The following is a 20243-nucleotide window of genomic DNA, read 5'->3' as shown; positions in this document are numbered from 1 at the left end:
AAGACACTGAGGAATTGTTTGTCATTAATTTAATTCCACAGCGGAAGATACACTCACATACACACAACCCACCCACACAGACAATACACAGTTTTAAATTTCCTTCCCAAGCCAAGGGGGAAAGCCGTCCGCCGCTTGGCAGGCAAAAAAGCAAAAGCAAGTAATTGGGGGGAGGAGAGTGCAGTGTTGTTACAACATAATACAAATTGTATGGGGGTCATGGGAGGCGTGGCGGGTGAGGGGGCGAAATGACTGGCATGACTGCGGGGGAAACGGTTAAAAGTTGATGAACATTTCTGCTACGGCTTTTACCTTTCAAAAAGCAGAATATATCTAATGAGATTTCAATGAACCGAAGGCTTTACATATATATCAGCATTAGGGATACTGGGGTATCCTTATTCCCTTTCAGAAGATACAGCTAGATCCCAAGAAAATGCGCTTAGATGTAGCGAAGAAATGGACTTGAGTCTCCTCAAAGTCCTTCGAGCCCAGAGGATGGTTGGATGGCTGCCACAGATGGACTGACGTGAGTGTTCCCGGTCGTATTTCGAGTGCAGAGCTTGGCTAATCCCGCCAACAGCTCGGCAACGGGTAGAGGGGCTGGTTCCCTCACCTGCTGCGTGTGTGATGCGTCAGAGCAAAGAATAATGGGTTTTCAGGTGGGGTTTCGCCTCTGCTGTTTACTTTTGCCATTCATTCGATTATGGCATTGCCTTTTACCTTTCGCCATTTCTTGGGGTTCCGTCATTGGTTTCTTTTCGGTGTTTTCTTCTCATTGATTATGCAAACACACGTTTTGTGCTGAGAAGAAAAGCGCCATTGCTTTCCACGCTGGAAGATGCGAGATTTGACAGTCGGTTTGCATTAGATTTGCATATTCGAAAACGAAAGGAACACATCTTTGTACACCCTCTCAGATCTATGGTTTCGGTTATAAGAGCTAATTTGACTGCCGCAAAAGGGAGTTTTCATTCGAATTTCAATCAGAAATGTACAGATGTGCAGATGTACTTTCGGTTCAGTGGGTTTCGTGTTGTATCGAATCGAATCGAATGCAATTTGTTGGCCAAAAGTCGCTCAACGATAACGACATATTTCGGAGTGAAATTCCATATGACCTTGTTCTCCACGTGCCGGCCCCATCTGTTCGAGTGCTGCTGCCCGTCCTGTCGCATATCCTTGATGGTTCATTAGCAAAAGCCTCTTCCAGCGCTCTCTCTCGGTCTCTTCTTAGTTTATGCATAAGAAAATTTGTACTTTCTAGCAATGTCATTGGGGTCCGGCGGCCATTTAATGGCTGTTACCTCTTATGTCATGACCAACGACAATTAACGTTTATGTCGCTTCTTGGCTTCTTGGAGGGGGGATTGTGGGGGCATTTCTTTTTGCTTCCCTTTCGTGGGTGGTTGGAGGGCGAGAGAGAGGGAGAGAAGCCCCACAAAACTTTTGAAGCGGCACACTGCCAGAAAGAGAGGCGAAAGCTTCAAGCGAAAACCCCAATGGACAAGGACACGGTAATCCTTTTTCGAGGGAGCTTCAAAGGAGCTACTAGGGAAAAAAGTAAAGTCCAAGACTTGTAGAACTTTAAGATCTTTAGTATTTGTAAGATCTCTAAAGATTAATCATAATTCAATCTTCTATTTTCCTCAGAGGCCTTTTTTCTCGGATTCTCCCTCAAAAATCCCGAATGTTTTGTGTCATCTATAATTCTGAAGCTGAAAGAAAATGCAGATCTATAGAGAATCATGTGATCTACCAGATTCGCGAATCTGATTGCTTTTGGATCGTTATTCTAGCGAGAATGTCGTTAACCGTGACTGACTCTCTCACGGCGTAGCTTAGCAGTAATAAATGAGTTCTTCTGGCAACTTTCAAGCGACTGATCGATCGTTAATGTGCGAACATGGTAAATTGCTGCAAATCTTTCATTAATCGCCTTGTATTAGCCACCAATTAGAAAACACTTAATGCGGATAATAATTGCCAGCAATTAAAATAACTCGCCAACACTTGGTCGCATTATTGGATCATGAGAATCGCCCTGGGGAGGGGGAGGCGAGCATTCAGCTTAAAGCCTCTTAAATGGCCTCTCGACTGCTCATTCCATGCCCCTTGCAGATGCCTGCCCCTGCATACTGAATAACTCATTAAAAAGCAAAACAAATTGTGGCAAACATTTCACAACGTAATTTCCTCGGGATTCCAATCGTTTTTCATCCCCTCGTGCCTTGGTGGGGTCTCGGTGGGGCCTCGGTGGGGCCTTGGTTATTTGTCTTGAGCTTTGCAGAAGACCATTTTATCAGGCTTAGATGCAGGTACGGTCAGTGTCAGGAGCTACCGCATTGGGGGCGGGGGGAGGGGAGGTGTCGCCAGCAGGCAGCAGCTTTCCGGGCCATTTGAGTTATTTAAACTGTGCTCGCGGCTGAAATTAACGCGATTTATATGCATTTATCGTACCAGCAGCTCCTATCCTCCGCGTCCTTTGTTCCTCTCTCCGGCTTCCGTTGTCTTAGTTAACTTGTTTCCATTGTGGAACACCCGGCTATTGTTTGTCTCCGGTCTGGTCTGAAGTGAAATTTTTCATGGCGTTTGCCCCGAGCTTTTGCTTGGGGAAAAATGCGGCCAAAATCTTTGCGGGATTTTGCATGCCACCAGCGTGATTTCTAACTTTATTGCCATGGCAGGCGCTGTTTGTTCATCCCCCTGGATCTCCCCCACTGCCGCCAGCCCGCCTACTTTTTGCCCTTTTCGAATCTGAAGGCGAATCGATTTATTGTTTTTTTTTTTGTTGCTGCTTGTTTCTCCCTTTCTCCTTCGCTTTGCCGTATTTTTACGTGTCGCGCCGTGACGAGCCCCGAGTTTGATACGTGTTTTAACATGTTATTGATCTCCCAAGCCCCCTCCCCTCTCCCCTTTCCCCTTTCCACCTTCCTGCTACTCGCAAAAGCTCTTTGGCTGTGGGCCGGGACAAAGATTTGTGACCAACAAAAAAAGGTCACCACTAAAATATATTATTTAATAATTCTAAATCGACTTTAGTCCATAAATTGAAATGGCAGCTAAAACTTTTGATAATTCCCCATTAATAATGGACATTTTGAATGCGGGAAATAATGAAAAAGAAAAAGAAACGAGGGGGAACGTTGTGAGTTGCTGCGGAGACCGCAACTCTACAGTTATACCCGATACTAAGTCAGTATGGCTCTCCTCCGGCAGACGCCGCTATTATTAAACGACACGACAAAGAGTGCGTGCGAGAGAGACAGAAAATCAGTCTGAGCGTGACGTCGGGCGCTGCGTAGCCACTGCAAATTGATTTGTTCCTTTTGGCTATAAAAATGATCTGATCTGATCCAGAAACAATCTGATAGATATGGTCATTATCTATGATTCTGCGTTTTTAGTTTTCTCGAATCTGCAATATTGTGGATGCAACAGATTTTCGTCCTTTGTAGGGGCGGAAGGGGGTGGAGCGAAATTTTGAGATATACGTTTTATAGTGACATCTTAAAGGAGTGTGTGTACCAAATTTGGTTACTCGAGCCTTAATAGTCTCTGAGATTTGTGGATGCCTCAGATTATCGTCTTTTGCGGGGGCGGAAGGGGGTGTGGCGAAATTTTGACACAAAATGGTCATGGTCCGATATCACAGGAGTGTGTATACCAAATTTGGTTGCTCTGGCTCTTATAGGTTCTGAGATCCTTGAACTCATATTTTGCAATTGGCAAAACCGACCATGAAACCTGTGTGTTAGAGAGAGACAGAGCGAGAAAGAATGAAATTGTTTTCTTAATTATGGCTATAATAATTATACGATCTGGTTCAGATTTTGCACTCTAGAAGATATAGTCATCTTCTACGATTCTGCGTATCGTATCGTCGAAATTGTGGATGCCACAGATTTTCGCCCTTTGTGGGGGCGGAAGTGGGCGGGGCGAAGTTTTGAAATATTTTTGTAGCAGTGACATATCACAGAAGTCTGGATCCAAAACATCGTTGCTCTAGCTCTTATAGTCTTTGAGCACTAGGCGCTGAAGGGGACGGACAGACGGACAGACGGACGGACGGACAGACGGACAGACGGACAGACAGACATGGCTCAATCGACTCGGCTATTGATGCTGATCAAGAATATATATACTTTATGGGGTCGGAAACGATTCCTTCTGGACGTTACACACATCCACTTTTACCACAAATCTAATATACCCCAATACTCATTTTGAGTATCGGGTATAAAAACACGCCCATAATATTAAATATTTATTTAAATATTAAATATGGTTAAATAATGTCTAAAGATATGACATTTTAGAAAACATAAACATTTAATTTAAATAATTAACAATATTTCATTTTATTTTAAATACGGTGAGGGCTTTTTTTTCTGGTTGTAGAGAATTTCCAAGAAATTGACTCCGAAATTGTTTGTCAGAAAAACCTAATTTTCGGGCTATCTTTTCCACGAAGTATCTTTTCCGAAGTAGATCTCCTAAAGAAAGATAATGGGACTACAAATGATCGAAGCTGAAGGCAGAACGCACAACCAAATGCCGAGAGGAGCTGCTGCATGGCGCGCGAGATTGGCGCTCACAGATTAAAACAGATGTTTTTATTCGCGGACATTATTTATTTGATAGTTTCGGGGACAAATCTCTCATTGAGTCCACAACAACTGCCAAAATTCGGCCAAAATCAGGATAATTATAGACCGCATTGGAGCCATAATTTGTGCGGCGTGGAGCTTTTCCGCGGCTGCACGGCTTAAACTTTGAATGGAGAACATCAGCACGAACTAATTGGATTCTGGCAATGAATGGCAGAGAGCCGACAGGCAACTGATGATGAATGAATGATTCAGTGGATGCCTGGTGGTCAAGTTGATGTTTTCCTTAAATGCTGGACCATGAACCCTTTAGGGTGCCGGCTGGCTAAAGTGTTTGCCTTGCCATCCAAGTCCAAGGAAGATAAACAGAAAGGGGGGGAGCAGATGACAACGACCAAGCCTCCTCCTAAGGGCCCTCCTCAGCGTCAAAGCATCTTTCAATGGCACAGAGCCTGCAATCAGGCAGTCGTCTAACAGAGCCACAGCAGAGGAGTGTATGGAGAGGTCCTGTCCAGGCAAACACTTGCAGAAAACACTAAAGAAACTGAAACTCAGGAAAATATCTATACATACGTGTAAAGGACAGTGTATCAAGCAGTTAGCACTATCCCATCTAAATTAACATTTGAACTTAAGATCCCATCGATAAGACCTAACCGATATAACCAGACTTAACCGATGTTTAAAAGACCTAACCGATAAGGGGTTATCGATACGGGAGTGGGTTGTTGGAAGTAGAAGCAGAAAGTTGAACAAAAAGTCGGAAGAACAGACTCATTAATTGCACATCTTAAATCATACACTTTGTACTCTTTTTCGAAAAACACTGTTAATAAACGATACATTATTATTAATCTTACATTTGGGGGCCCGTCCGCGTCGAATACAGAGCTCGGAGTGTGTGAAAAAGAAAAACAGAAGAAAGCAGAAGCTGATGCAAGAAGAGGATTGTTGAAAAGTTGTTAAAGTTGTTGTTTTTAGCTACATAAAGTTGTAAAGTTGTTGTTGGTGGCTATAAACATTAAGTTGAACAATCCAAATTCTGTGAGCCTAACAGTAGACACGGAGTTTAATAAAAGATCGGTCGTTTAATTCTGTTGGAAAATTGTGAAATTCATTGTCGCGCCGCAGCGTCGCCTTGTCCGTGCGCAGTACGTACACAAGCAGAAAAAACACGCACAGACACGTTGTGTGTGATACACACTTATAAACAGAAAAGACAAGCACTCGTCGGGTACACAGACACAAGTCGAAAAGAGCCGCAAAATGATGCAAACACCGCCGCCGTTGCACTGGAAAGAGAGAGAGAAGGAAGAAGCTGTACCAGGAACGTCGCGCCCGAGTGCAAACGAGATGGAAGATTTAGAAAATGCAGAAAACAATACTGATGACAAGATTGATCAAATGATAAAGTTGCTAAGTTTGAAACTGCTTTGCGATGAGCAACGAGAAATGAAGATCGCTCCAGATAATTTTGCAAAAGTTGTGAGGGATTGTGATGGAAAATCGGTTCCCATAGAAAAATGGTTTAAGATATTCGAAAAAAATGCCGACGCATATGAGCTTACTGAAAAGCAAAAGTATGTGCAGGCCAGAGGAAAAATGACCGGTGCAGCTAAGCTTTTCCTTGAAGCTGAATGCGTGTGCACCTATGAGGAACTCAAGAACGTATTATTGGATGAATTCACATGTAGCTATAACAGTGCAGACATTCATAAGCTGCTGCAAGAAAGAAAGAGGAAGAGTAGTGAGTCGATGCACGAGTACTTGCTGCAGATGAGAAAAATAGCAGCAGTCGGACATGTTGAACACGCGGCTGTTATAAGCCATATTGTGAACGGTCTGGACATAAGAAACGAGTATAAGTATGCCATGTATCGCTGTAAGACCTTCAGGGCCTTGAAAGAAGAGTTCGATATCTATGATCGTTTGAACATATCGGAGAAGAAGGGCAATAACGAACAGCATAAAACGAGTTTCAAGCAGCAAAGTGGGCAAAGCGGTAAAAAAGAATATTGCTATAACTGTGGATCAGGAGAACACAAACGCAAAGACTGCAAAGCCGAAACGAAGTGTTTTAAGTGCAATCAGAATGGTCACATTTCGCGTAACTGTCCTTATGAAGCTGATAAAGTTGATAAAGTTCGCGTCATTTTGGATCGCAGTCGCATGAAAAAAATTCAAATAAACGGCATTGTTGTTGACTGTCTTGTGGATACAGGGTCAGATGTAACCATAATCAAAGAGAGTATGTTGAAGACCATGAAAAACGTTAAACTTTTGAAGTGCACAACTATGTTGCGCGGTCTGGGTCAGATATCAACAAAGCCTGTTGGATACTTTAATGCAGAAGTTACCGTGGATAAGTTGCAGACCACACAGAAGTTTTTAGTAGTCCCCAGTAGCCAGATTGATTTCGACGCACTTTTGGGGCATGATTTCATTAAAAAGTTCCGTTTCGTCGCTGATATGCAAGGATACACGTTTTTGAAGCATGACGCAGATCCTGTGCCAACAGATGAGCATGCTCTTATATATAATGTAACTGAAGAGTCATCCCTTGTAGCTCCTCCGCAATATCGAAAAGACGTTGAACAGATGATAAGAAACAGTTACCAAATGCCCACAGAAGTTGCAAAGCAGTCTCCAATCCAACTGAAGATAGTTCCCGACGGAGTAATCAAGCCGTTTAATCACTCTCCGAGTCGTTTATCAACAGACGAAGCCAGTGCCGTAAAGAAGCAAGTCGAAGAATGGATCGAGCAAGGAATCGTGCGCAAGTCGTCTTCAAATGTAGCGAGCAGAGTTGTCGTCGTGAAGAAAAAAGATGGTACACTTAGAGTTTGCGTAGACTACAGGAAGTTAAACAGCATGGTATTGCTGGACTGCTTCCCAGTCCCGATCATGGAGGAAGTCTTGGAAAAGCTGCAGTCGGCTAAGTGGTTTACCATAATGGACCTTGAAAACGGATTTTTCCATGTGCCTATGGAAGAGCAAAGCAAGTCGTATACGGCCTTCGTCACAAAGGAGGGATTATTCGAGTTTAATAAAGCGCCTTTCGGATTCAAGAACTCGCCAGCTGCGTTCATTCGGTTCGTAAGCTATATTTTTCAAGAATTAATCAACTCTGACATTATGCAGCTTTATATGGACGACATAATTGTTTACGCCGCGTCTCCCGAGGTATGCATGAGGAAGACAAAGTTGGTCCTGGAGACAGCTGCGCAGTTTGGCCTAAAGATCAAATGGAAGAAATGTAGCTTCATGCAGCCACGCATTAGCTTTCTGGGCCATATCATTGAGGACGGGAGAATCTGGCCCGGCAAAGAGAAGACAGCAGCTGTCAGTCGGTTTGCTACGCCCAAAGACATTAAAGCAGCTCAAGCATTTCTGGGACTCACAGCTTTTTCAGAAAGTTCATCCCTGGCTATGCACAAGTTGCCCGGCCGCTCACGAATCTACTCAGGAAGGAAGCAGTTTTCAACATTGGCGAAGCAGAGCAACAATCGCTACAAACCTTAAAGAATCTGCATGTAATCGCACCTGTATTACATTTATACTCACGAGAAGCGCCAACGGAACTCCACACGGATGCATCCAAAGAAGGTTTCGGAGAAGTTCTGTTGCAGCATTCTGATGGCAATTTCCACCCGATTTACTATTGGAGTAAAAAGACTACACAAGCCGAGTCCAAACGTCACAGTTACTATTTGGAGGTCAAAGCTGCATACCTCGCACTCAAGAAGTTTCGTCACTACCTGTTGGGGATCAAATTTGATCTTGCCACTGACTGTGCGGCGTTTAAGCAGACAACAACGAAAGTAGATATACCCAGAGAAGTTTCCCAGTGGATTCTGTATATGGAGGACTTTACATTCAAAGCAGTACACCGCCCAGGGGACAGAATGAGACACGTGGACTGTCTTAGTCGTTTTCCGCAGACATGCATGTTCGTGACGACGGAGCTAACAGCTCGGATAAAGAAAGCACAGCAGGATGACGATTTCATCAAAGCCACAGTTGAGATCCTGAAGCAGCACCCATATCAAGACTGCAAGCTTAAAGGAGGTCTTCTCTTCAAATCTGTAAATGGCAATGACGTTTTGGTGGTTCCAAGGCTGATGGAAAGGGAAATCATTCAAGGATCGCATGAAGTTGGTCATTTCTCCACAGCGAAGACAATGCACTCAGTTCAGCAGCAATACTGGATTCCGCACCTTGAACGGAAAGTAAATAAGTTGATTACTAATTGTATCAGTTGTATAATTTTCAGCAAAAAGTTGGGCAAACAAGAAGGCTATCTTCATTGCATTGACAAGGGTGACACTCCACTATACACGCTGCACGTTGATCATTTGGAACCAATGGATGCGACAGCCAAGCAATACAAGTACATTTTTGCTGTGGTAGATGCATTCTCCAAGTTTGTGTGGCTGTTCCCAACTAAGTCAACAGGTCACGAAGAAGTTGTGAAGAGGCTGAGAGATTGGTCATTTGTGTTTGGTTTTCCCAAGCGCATAGTCAGCGACAGAGGAGCAGCGTTTACATCCAACGCATTCAGCGGTTTTCTCAACGAGAACAAAGTCGAACATGTGTGTACAACGACAGGTGTGGCGAGAGGCAACGGTCAGATTGAGCGGGTGAACCGTTCAGTTTTGGGTATCATCGCAATGCTCTCAGGTCAGGAGTCAACGAAGTGGTACAAGCATGTGCCGCAGGTCCAGATGGCGATTAATTCGCATGTGCATTCTACGTTGAAGTCGTCGCCATTCGAGGTCATGTTTGGGACAAAGATGCACAGACAAGCTGAAAGTCGACTATTGGAGGTGCTCAACGAGGAGTTGGTTACGCAGTTTAACAACGAGCGCCAAGAACTGCGTGACCAAGCGAAACAAAACATTGAGAAGGCGCAAGAGGTGTACAAGCGCTATTATGATAAAAAACGACGACCTGAGCACGGCTACAGACTAGGAGACATGGTCGCGATCAAGAGGACGCAGTTCGTCGCAGGACGCAAGTTGGCCAGCGAGTATCTAGGCCCATATGAAGTCACCAAGGTAAAGCGGAACGGTCGCTACGACGTCAGAAAGGTTGCTCAAGTCGAGGGGCCAAATATCACAGCAACGAGCAGTGACAATATGAAGCTATGGCGTTTTGTCTCAGAGAACGATGATATATTATCATCTGGGACAGATGAAGATGAGCAGGAGGGCCGAATGTAAAGGACAGTGTATCAAGCAGTTAGCACTATCCCATCTAAATTAACATTTGAACTTAAGATACCATCGATAAGACCTAACCGATATAACCAGACTTAACCGATGTTTAAAAGACCTAACCGATAAGGGGTTATCGATACGGGAGTCGGTTGTTGGAAGTAGAAGCAGAAAGTTGAACAAAAAGTCGGAAGAACAGACTCATTAATTGCACATCTTAAATCATACACTTTATACTCTTTTTCGAAAAACGATAAAACGATACATTATTATTAATCTTACATACGTTTATCCACATACATACATGTACATAGAACTCTGCTAGTTTCTCTCAGTGTGCGGTGCGCCCTGGGCAGTAATCAGAAATGAAATAACGAAACAACAGAGGAATTGAAGAGGAGGCACTGGTGGAGCGGACATCGAGTCCATCAGATGTGTCCATCATTTGGAAAATTCCTGGGATTAGTTGTTTTGATGGGGATCCAAGACCAGGACCCTCCTTAGACGGCTAGTCAGGTGCATCGGATGGAGACGACCTCTCTGGATGATGACTTCCAGCTTAAGTTTACGGAGTCCTCAAATCGTGGATCTACGACATTCGAACTTTACTGAACAAAATCCCGCTGCTGTGTCCGTTATTCCTGCCCCAATTGCTGGATGCAGGGCCTGGTGCTCGTGAATTTGGCTGGAGGCAAGGGGCCTGTCGCTCATTATAAACTCGGCAACACTTTGCCCCACGAATAATGAAAAGGACTGATGCTGTGGCATTGTTATCGCTCCTCTTGCCTCACTCCATCATCAGCATCCTGCTGCTGGTGGGGCTGCTGCTGGTGCTGCTCCTGTGGCGTTGTCATCATCATCAAAAACACGAGAACTCTCCCTCTTTTCCCCTCTGCCTTTCTGCCCGCTCTGCCCCTCAATTCTGTGGCAAGTGGTGATGTTGGCGTTTCGCTTGACTTCTGTTTGCTGCGTCAGGCAGAATGACACTCGGTGAGGGGGATAGGGAGGGGGAGGGGCAGGCAGTTCTCCCGTAATCAACGCGAGAGGCAACAAATAAAAGTTGACAGGAACAAACAGTCGCACTTCCATTGGGCATTTCTTCAATTTTATTGCAGCAATTTACTGAAAGGACCTCTCTGAATAAAGATATTGTTTCTGTGATTTTTCCATGCCACCCCCTTTCGTTTACCAAGAAAGCAACATGAAAAGGGTCCAATTTATGCCTTCGTTTTGGCCTTTATTTCTTTTTTGCTTTTTCTTGTCTGTTGTTTCTGGTTCCTTGTTTTGGAGTAATTAAATTTCTAGGCTTGTTAATAATTTGAATAATCATTATGGGAATAAAGGGACTATAGGCTAGCCAAATTTCCAGTTGACTGAACTTAATGAGTACTTAATGGGGTCTTTTTTCGGATGGATCTAAAGGAACAGCTCCTTGCAAATTAATACGTTTTCGAGGAAAATTCTGTTCAAAAAGAAGTCGGTTTTTGAGATAATCCAAGCAAAGAATTGCATTCAGAGTTGTGGAAGGAGCACTATGGGATTTGGTGAAGCTCTTCTGGAACTTTTGTTGGCTTTGATAGGTTAAACTTTTGACGAAACTAAGGGCATATGTAGTTTTAAGCTTATAATTCCATTTCCATTCCTTTGTTTATTATTCGTAATCTTTGGCAGAATTTCCACAAAATTAAACCTCTTTTGTTTGTTCGTCTACGATTAAATTATGTTTGGCAAGGGCATTTTGTCGGAGTTTTAAACGTTTTGATTGTATTTACTTTATGCTAGAGAATGCAAGTCAATTGCAGAGAGATTTAGAAATTTGTTGAAAAATATATTTTTACATATATATAGTGACATATCCATAATTCCCCACATCCCATACACATTATGTTTATGTACAATTCAAACACCCCATCCACACAAGTAACAGGACCCCACTCAAGAATCAATAACTGTTTCTTCCCATACTCCAAGCTAGGGCCCCCCATAATATAAACAATGGACCACATTGTTTCATCAACATTAGAATCACGCCACTCTCGAGAAATCGATTCTTTAGAATCACGCCACTCATGAGGACCAATCAAAGCTAGACATAAAACCAAGGAGTATCACATTCCTAGCTCCGTCATGTAATGCAACACCGATCGCCAGCAAAGCCGACGCATCCCCAAATATCGATCCAGGCACGTACGCCACCGACACGAAGATGCAGCCGAGGAAAGCAACGCCCGAAGCCAGGGTGGGGAGTTCCAAGCGAAGGGCTCATGGAAACTAGCCAGCAGCAGAGAGATCAGTTCCGTTTGAGACAAGCAGACCCAAAGTCAAGTCGGGGAATTTATTTAAATCTTGTGACATAAAGATATTTAAGTTGTAAAATAAAAGTCTTTTTTAAAAAACTTAAAATCGAGTTGCGGATATTTAACTGGCGCAGTCGGTAGGATTTCGTTTAAAATTAACTCCTATATTTCGGTAATGGTCAGCTTGTGTAATTTCTAATTACGGTGATCACGAAATCCCGGAATCGTTAATAAAATTGTGAAATCCGCCAAAGAACCTATGTGTTACGAGCACATACGATTTGCAAAACTAAAATTAAGTGAACTGAAGTAAGCGGAGATAGTGATCCACCAAGAACAGTGAAACACTAAATACAAAATCAAAAAACTTACAAGTGAACCAAAATAAAGTTAAAAACTACTGAAAACAAAACAAAACCCAATCAACACCAACAACATGGCGTTACCACCACCATCATTGAGCGAAATCCACTTGAACCAGGCACTGCTGTCGATCAGACAAATACCTGCCTATGACGGTTCATCTGGACAGCTAAGCTCATTTATCAAACGAATCGAATATGTATGCGGATTATATCCAACTGAAGATCTTCGCCAACAAAGGATCCTATTTGGAGCGACCGAGATCCAACTGTCAGGAGAGGCACAACGCATATCGCAAATGATACAACCCAACACGTGGCTCGAACTGAAGACGGCGCTGATCAACGAGTTCAAAAATCACACACCATATGAAGAACTCTTACGACAACTATACACCACCAGATTCAACGGCAGTCTTCGTAACTAGAAGAATTAGAGATAAAAGCATTATTAATAAACAATAAGCTAAACTTAGAAAACATACCAGAAAATAATGTCATTTATAACGAGGGGGAACGTTGTGAGTTGCTGCGGACACCGCAACTCTACGGTTATACCCGATACGAAGTCAGTATAACTCTCCTCCGGCAGACGCCGCTAGTATTAAACGACACGACAAAGAGTGCGTGCGAGAGAGACAGAAAATCAGTCTGAGCGTGACGTCGGGCGCTGCGTAGCCACTGAAAATTGATTTCTTGCTTTTGGCTACAATAATGATCCGATCTGATCCAGATTCAGCAATCTGATAGATATGGTCATTATCTCTGATTCTGCGTTTTTAGTTTTCTCGAATGTGCAATATTGTGGATGCAACAGATTTTCGTCTTTTGTGGGGGCGGAAGGGGGTGGGGCGATGTTCTGAGATATACGTTTTATAGTGAGATCTAACTGAAGTGCGGATATCAAATTTGGTTACTCTAGCCTTAATAGTCTCTGAGATTTGTGGATGCCCCAGATTTTCGTCCTTTGCGGGGGCGGAAGGGGGTTTGGCGAAATTTGGACACGAAACGGTCAAGGTCCGATATCACAGGAGTGTGGATACCAAATTTGGTTGCTCTGGCTCTTATAGGTTCTGAGATCCTTGAACTCATATTTTGCAATTGACAAAACCGACCATGAAACCTGTGTGCTAGAGAGAGACAGAGCGAGAAAGAATGAAATTGTTTTCTTGATTCTGGCTATAATCATTATACGATCTGGTTCAGATTTTGCACTGTAGAAGATATGGTCATCCTCACCGATTCTGCGTTTTTGGTTTTATCGTATCTTTAAAAATGTGGATGCCACAGATTTTCGTCCTTTGTGGGGGCGGAAGTGGGGGGGGCGAAGTTTTGAAATATTTTTGTAGCAGTGACATATCACAGAAGTCTGGATCCAATACATCGTTGCTCTAGCTCTTATAGTCTTTGAGCACTAGGCGCTGAAGGGGACGGACGGACGGACGGACGGACGGACGGACGGACGGACGGACAGACGGACAGACAGACAGGGCTCAATCGACTCGGCTATTGATGCTGATCAAGAATATATATACTTTATGGGGTCGGTAACGATTCCTTCTGGACGTTACACACATCCACTTTTACGACAAATCTAATATACCCCAATACTCATTTTGAGTATCGGGTATAAAAACGCTTTGAACAACACAATTAAAGATGTCATTAGTCGAAAACTTCCTGACAGAATGTTCATGACCTTAGCAAGAAAAGATATTACCACATTGTCTAATCTTAAGAAGGCAGCACAAGAAGAAGGATTGTACGAAGCTAGTACAACAGATTCAGGTACAAATAAAGATGAATCGAAATCGTCTCAATCAAATCGAAAGAATGTTGGAAACTATTATCCAAATTATAATTCTACTAACTATCACAATCAAACTCAGAGTTCATCTGGAACAGGTCAGACTAATCGAACAAATCAAAATAAAAATTACCAAAATCCTGGATTATACAATGAGTTCAAAAATTCCTTGAATCAAGGTAGGGCTCAGAATCCATTCAATCAGCAAATATCTCAAAACCAAGCTAGTGGGAGTGGACCCAACCAACCTACTAAAAGAGGGAGGGAGAGCCAGAGTGGCCAAACGAAGATGGACGTAAATTTTCATCAAGCCGCCTCGGAAGAAACCGAGGAGGACCCTATATAAACATTACCATTAATAAAAGAATATTAGGGTGTATCGCTGACTCGGGATCATCGATCAACATCATGAAAGAAAATAATACAGATTCCGAGATAAAAGACGATAACCTTACGGTCCATACCATCAATGGACCTCTCCGTTTAACTAAGAGTATAATGAGGAATGCGAACAAAACATGTCCGTCCGAACAAAAGTTCTACATACATAACTTTTCCGAAAATTATGATATTTTATTAGGAAGAGAATACTTGATGGCAAGTAAAGCCGTCAGCGATTACAGAAATTACACTGTAACACTAGGAGCTAGGTCGTACCCAATCATTCATAGTGGAGAAGCTATTGAAGCCGGCAAGACCGCACAGAAGTGCACTGATCCCTCTACAAAAGAAGAGAAGATCGCACCTAAGTGCCTTGACCCATCTCCAGAGGGAGATCAATACTTCCGCTCTAGACAGTGAATTAAGGGAATGTAATCAATTAAGATTGGAACACTTAAACGACGAAGAGAGGGAAGAGTTAAAGAAGGTCTTATATGAGTTTAAGGATGTGCAGTACAGAGAAGGTGACAATTTGACTTTCACAAGTACAATCAAGCACGAGATCAAAACTCAACATGAAGACCCGGTCTACAGACGACCATACAAATATGCCCAGATACATGATCAGGAGGTAAACCAGCAAATCAAAGATATGATCAGGTAGGGAATAATTCGAAAGTCGAATTCTCCTTACTGCTCGCCCATATCTATGATTCCGAAGAAGATAGATGCTTCAGGAAAGCAAAATTATCGAATGGTAGTAGACTATAGAAGTCTAAATGAAATAACAGTTAAGGACAAATTTCCAACTCCACGAATGGATGAAATCCTAGACAAACTAGGTAAATGTCAGTATTTTACGACAATCGATTTAGCAAAAGGTTTCCATCAAATACCCATGGAACCTAGTTCAATCCCCAAAACTGCATTCTCCACTAAGCATGGACATTACGAGTTCACTCGTATGCCCTTTGGGCTAACCACTGCCCCAGCTACCTTCCAAAGATGAATGAACAATCTGCTAGAAGAGTTAGTCTTCAAAGATTGCTTTGTATACTTAGATGACATCATTATATTTTCCACTTCATTGGAAGAACACTTGTTGTCACTAAGGAGAGTATTTGGAAAGTTGAGAGACGCCAACTTGAAGCTACAAATGGATAAATGTGAATTCATGAAAAAGGAAACTGAATTCCTAGGTCATGTAGTCACTACTGAAGGAATAGTACCAAATCCAGGCAAAATCTCTGCCATTGTCAAATTTCCAATACCAGAAACGACTAAACAAATAAAGTCATTCTTAGGTCTGTGCGGGTTCTACAGGAAATTCATTCCTAATTTTGCAAACATAGCAAAACCCATGACACTCAAACTAAAGAAAGGAGCTGTCATAGACCCCAAGGAAGAAAAGTACGTCGAGGCATTTGAGAGACTAAAAGTACTCATCACCTCAGACCCTATCCTTGCGTTCCCAGACTTTGACAAAATGTTCACGGTAACAACCGACGAATACTAATGAAATTACAAAGGTGGAAAATAAAACTGAATAAGTTTGATTTTAAAATGAAATATCTACCAGGCAAAGAAAATCATGTAGCTGATGCCTTATCAAGGGTAAAGATTAATGAAAATCTCCTTGGAGAAGCTTCCAATAGCGTTGGTGCAACTGTACATAGCGCACAGGACGACAATCTAAATCACATTGCTATCATGGAAAGACCAATTAACTATTACAATCGGCAAATTGAGCTAATAAAAGGCAATGAAGATAAGGTAGAAACAATTCGTTATTTTCCCAAGCTAATCATCAAGATCACGTATAAGGAAATGACTAACACCTTAGCGAAGGATATAATAAAGGAATATCTATGCACCAAAAAGAGCGCATTATATTTCCATAACGAAATAGATTTTCCTCCATTCCAAAAAGCCTATTTAGAAATCATTAATTCTAACAATATAACCAAAGCTATTAAATCAAGCACGAAACTCCTAGATATTCAGAATTACGCTGAATTTAAAGAAACCATATTAAAGAATCATAAAGGCTTACTCCATCCAGGGGTAGAGAAAACCGTCAATTGGTTTAGGGGAAAATACTATTACCCGGATTATCAAAAACTAATCCAAAACATCATAAACGAATGTCCTACTTGTAATATTGCCAAAACAGAGCATAGAAATACGAAGTTGGCATTCGAAACTACACCGGAAATACTGAACATCAGAGAGAAATACGTCATAGATTTCTATATGGTTGGTAACCAACAGTTCCTATCATGTATTGACGTATACTCGAAGTTTGCCACTCTTGTAGAAGTAAAAAGTCGTGACAGGTTAGAAGCAAAAAGAGCCATCATGAAAGTTTTTAACGAGATGGGCAAACCAATTGAAATCAAAGCCGATAAATATTCAGCTTTTATGTGCACAGCATTGCAAGCATGGCTGAATGCGGAAAACGTCAAAATAGAGATCACTTCCAGCAAAAATGGAATATCTGACGTAGAAAGATTTCATAAAACATTAAATGAAAAATTAAGAATAATATCTAGCGCGGATAACCCAGAAGATAGATTCACGAAGTTTGAATTAATTCTTTATACTTATAATCATAAAACCAAACATAATACCACAAATAGGACACCAGCTGATATATTCATTTATGCAGGCTCACCTGATTATGACACCCAACTAAATAAAGTGAATAAAATCACTCAATTAAATAAAAACCGCATAGAGTATGAAGTAGATACCCGCTATAAACTATCACCTCTAGTTAAGTCTAAGGTAACAAATCCTTTCAAAATGACGGGCGAAATTAGACAGGTAGACGAAAAACATTATGAAGAAAAGAATAGGGGTAGGAAAATAACTCATTATAAATCAAAATTCAAGAAAAAGAAGAAATCTAATAGAAGCAAATATAATAATTCCAGAGAAACCGAGGAAGTTAATGGAATCGGCGAACTTCAACACAATTAAAATCCTCATCTTCCTCATAATTACCATCGTAATGGCACAGGGCCAAAACATAGAAATAAATCCTATAAAATCCCAAAACGGTTATATGATATTCAAAACTGGATCGATTAACATACCTATCAATTACGAATACGAGGATCTAACTGTTAATGTAACTAAAACCGAAGAAATATACCAAAATTTATTAATGCAAGCCAGTAAATTCCAGGACATAATCCAAATAAAATATCTAGTAGACAAATTGCAAAGAGAAATGAACGGGCTAAAAATAACCAAAAGAAATAAAAGAGGCCTAATCAATATAGTAGGAACAGCCTACAAATATCTCTTTGGAACACTAGATCAGGAAGATAAAGTCGATTTGGAACAAAAAATAGAAAATTTAGCCAGCCATAGCATTCAAATGAATGAACTAAATTTGGTAATAGATGCAGTTAATAGCGGAATAAACGTCATAAACAAACTAAATGAAGAAAAAGACAGGAATCAACAAATAGAAATTTTGATATTCAATCTACAACATTTCACAGAATATATCGAAGATATAGAACTAGGTATGCAATTAACTAGGCTCGGTATATTTAATCCAAAATTATTAAAACAAGACTACCTGGAACAAATAAATTCTGAGAAAATACTAAATATAAAAACCTCCACATGGCTAAAATCCGATACCAACGAAATTCTAATAATTTCCAACATTCCCAAAGACATTACAAAAGCACCAATCTATAAAATCGTTCCGTATCCAGACGAATTAAATAACATGTTAACAGATATGACATACGACAAGTACTACATAAAAAATGAAGAAGTATTTGTTAAAGAAACTAGATTGAAAACCAATGGCAATTGTATAAAAGGAATTTTAATGCAAATTCCCACTATGTGTCCATATTCCAAAACTTTCAAATAAACTTTATTGAACCCAATATACTAATCACATGTAATCTTCCAAAAACAACGCTAAACCAGAATTGTGTAAACCAAGAAATCATAGCGGAAGAAAATACCATTATAAAAATCTACAACTGTTCAATCCAATTTAATGAATTTACAATATCAAACACAATGTTAGATTTTGCCCAGAATGTTTATGTCAACAACAACATAACTAAAATAAAACCACTGTCGTATGTCCAAACTAATGAAATAATTATGCAATACACCAAATATAGTAACCTATTACAAATAAGTCTACTAATTTCATTTGTCATAATTATATTAGTACTACTAAGTTATGTAGCTGTTAAATTTAAGAAAACTTCTAAAAGAGTCACGGTTAAATGTATTAACCCTATAATAGAAGCAGAAGAGGAACCAACCTCAGCCACCGCACTTGACACCCCGTCACTATACCCGAGGGTAATCGCCTAGGGACAGGCTAATAACAAACGTTGGGGGAGTGACATATCCATAATTCCCCACATCCCATACACATTATGTTTATGTACAATTCATCCACCCCATCCACACAAGTAACAGGACCCCACTCAAGAATCAATAACTGTTTCTTCCCATACTCCAAGCTAGGGCCCCCCATAATATAAACAATGGACCACATTGTTTCATCAACATTAGAATCACGCCACTCTCGAGAAATCGATTCTTTAGAATCACGCCACTCATGAGGACCAATCAAAGCTAGACATAAAACCAAGGAGTATCACATTCCTAGCTCCGTCATGTAATGCAACACCGATCGCCAGCAGTGGATGCCTTTCATCAAAGCCGACGCATCCCCAAATATCGATCCAGGCACGTACACCACCGACACGAAGATGCAGCCGAGGAAAGCAACGCCCGAAGCCAGAGTCGGGAGTTCCAAGCGAAGGGCTCATGGAAACTAGCCAGCAGCAGAGAGATCAGTTCCGTTTGAGACAAGCAGACCCAAAGTCAAGTCGGGGAATTCATTTAAATCTTGTGACATAAAGATATTTAAGTTGTAAAATAAACGTCTTTTTTAAAAAACTTAAAATCGAGTTGCGGATATTTAACTATATGTACATTTCATGTGATGCTCAGATATTACTACATATATTCTACCCTATTTTGGTTTTAATTTAAAATTATAGATTACAATTAAGAGCAATACTTATAAATTCTAGCCGTGCGAAAGCAGGTGAAATGGAAATGTGGAATTTTCAAATATAGCCATTAATAGTTGAATATCTGCAGACTTTCTATAAAAACCAATCTATGAGCTTGAGGTTTTTGCGTGCTAAATTTATATCCATGTAGAATGTCAAATGTAATTGCACATCGTTTCGCCACGGGCCATGTAGCTGGGATGTAGATACTCTGTAGCACTTGTAAAATTGTATTGATCTTCCCTATTTCTATATATTTCTTAATATTTGAGACAGTTCAGGCTGATCGATCATATAAATAGTCCCTAATGTCTTATAATTTTCAAAATAAAATCAAATAAATATTCATTGCTGCTTTCTGATCGATAAGATCACTTTACCACCAAAAGTGCTTTGGAAACTGAACAACTGTATTCAATTATTTCATTCAAAAATTGTAAAGTAAGATTCGATAAGCATCACTGTGACCGTACGCAGCGTAATTGAATCGATCGCGGG

At 41.1% G+C, this 20243-nt stretch overlaps 1 protein-coding gene across 1 annotated transcript in view; it reads left to right on the top strand.

Moving 5' to 3' along the window:
* LOC117194005 (la-related protein Larp4B-like) overlaps nt 1-20243 on the top strand; it is a 177098-nt gene that overhangs the window by 8225 nt on the left and 148630 nt on the right. The gene's annotated exons all lie outside the window — the stretch shown is intronic.

This window comes from Drosophila miranda (assembly GCF_003369915.1).
Source record: "Drosophila miranda strain MSH22 chromosome Y unlocalized genomic scaffold, D.miranda_PacBio2.1 Contig_Y2_pilon, whole genome shotgun sequence".
NCBI classification, from domain to species: domain Eukaryota; kingdom Metazoa; phylum Arthropoda; class Insecta; order Diptera; family Drosophilidae; genus Drosophila; species Drosophila miranda.
The sequence above is the reverse complement of the archived record's forward strand: the minus strand, read 5'-3'. Positions and strand labels throughout refer to the sequence as shown.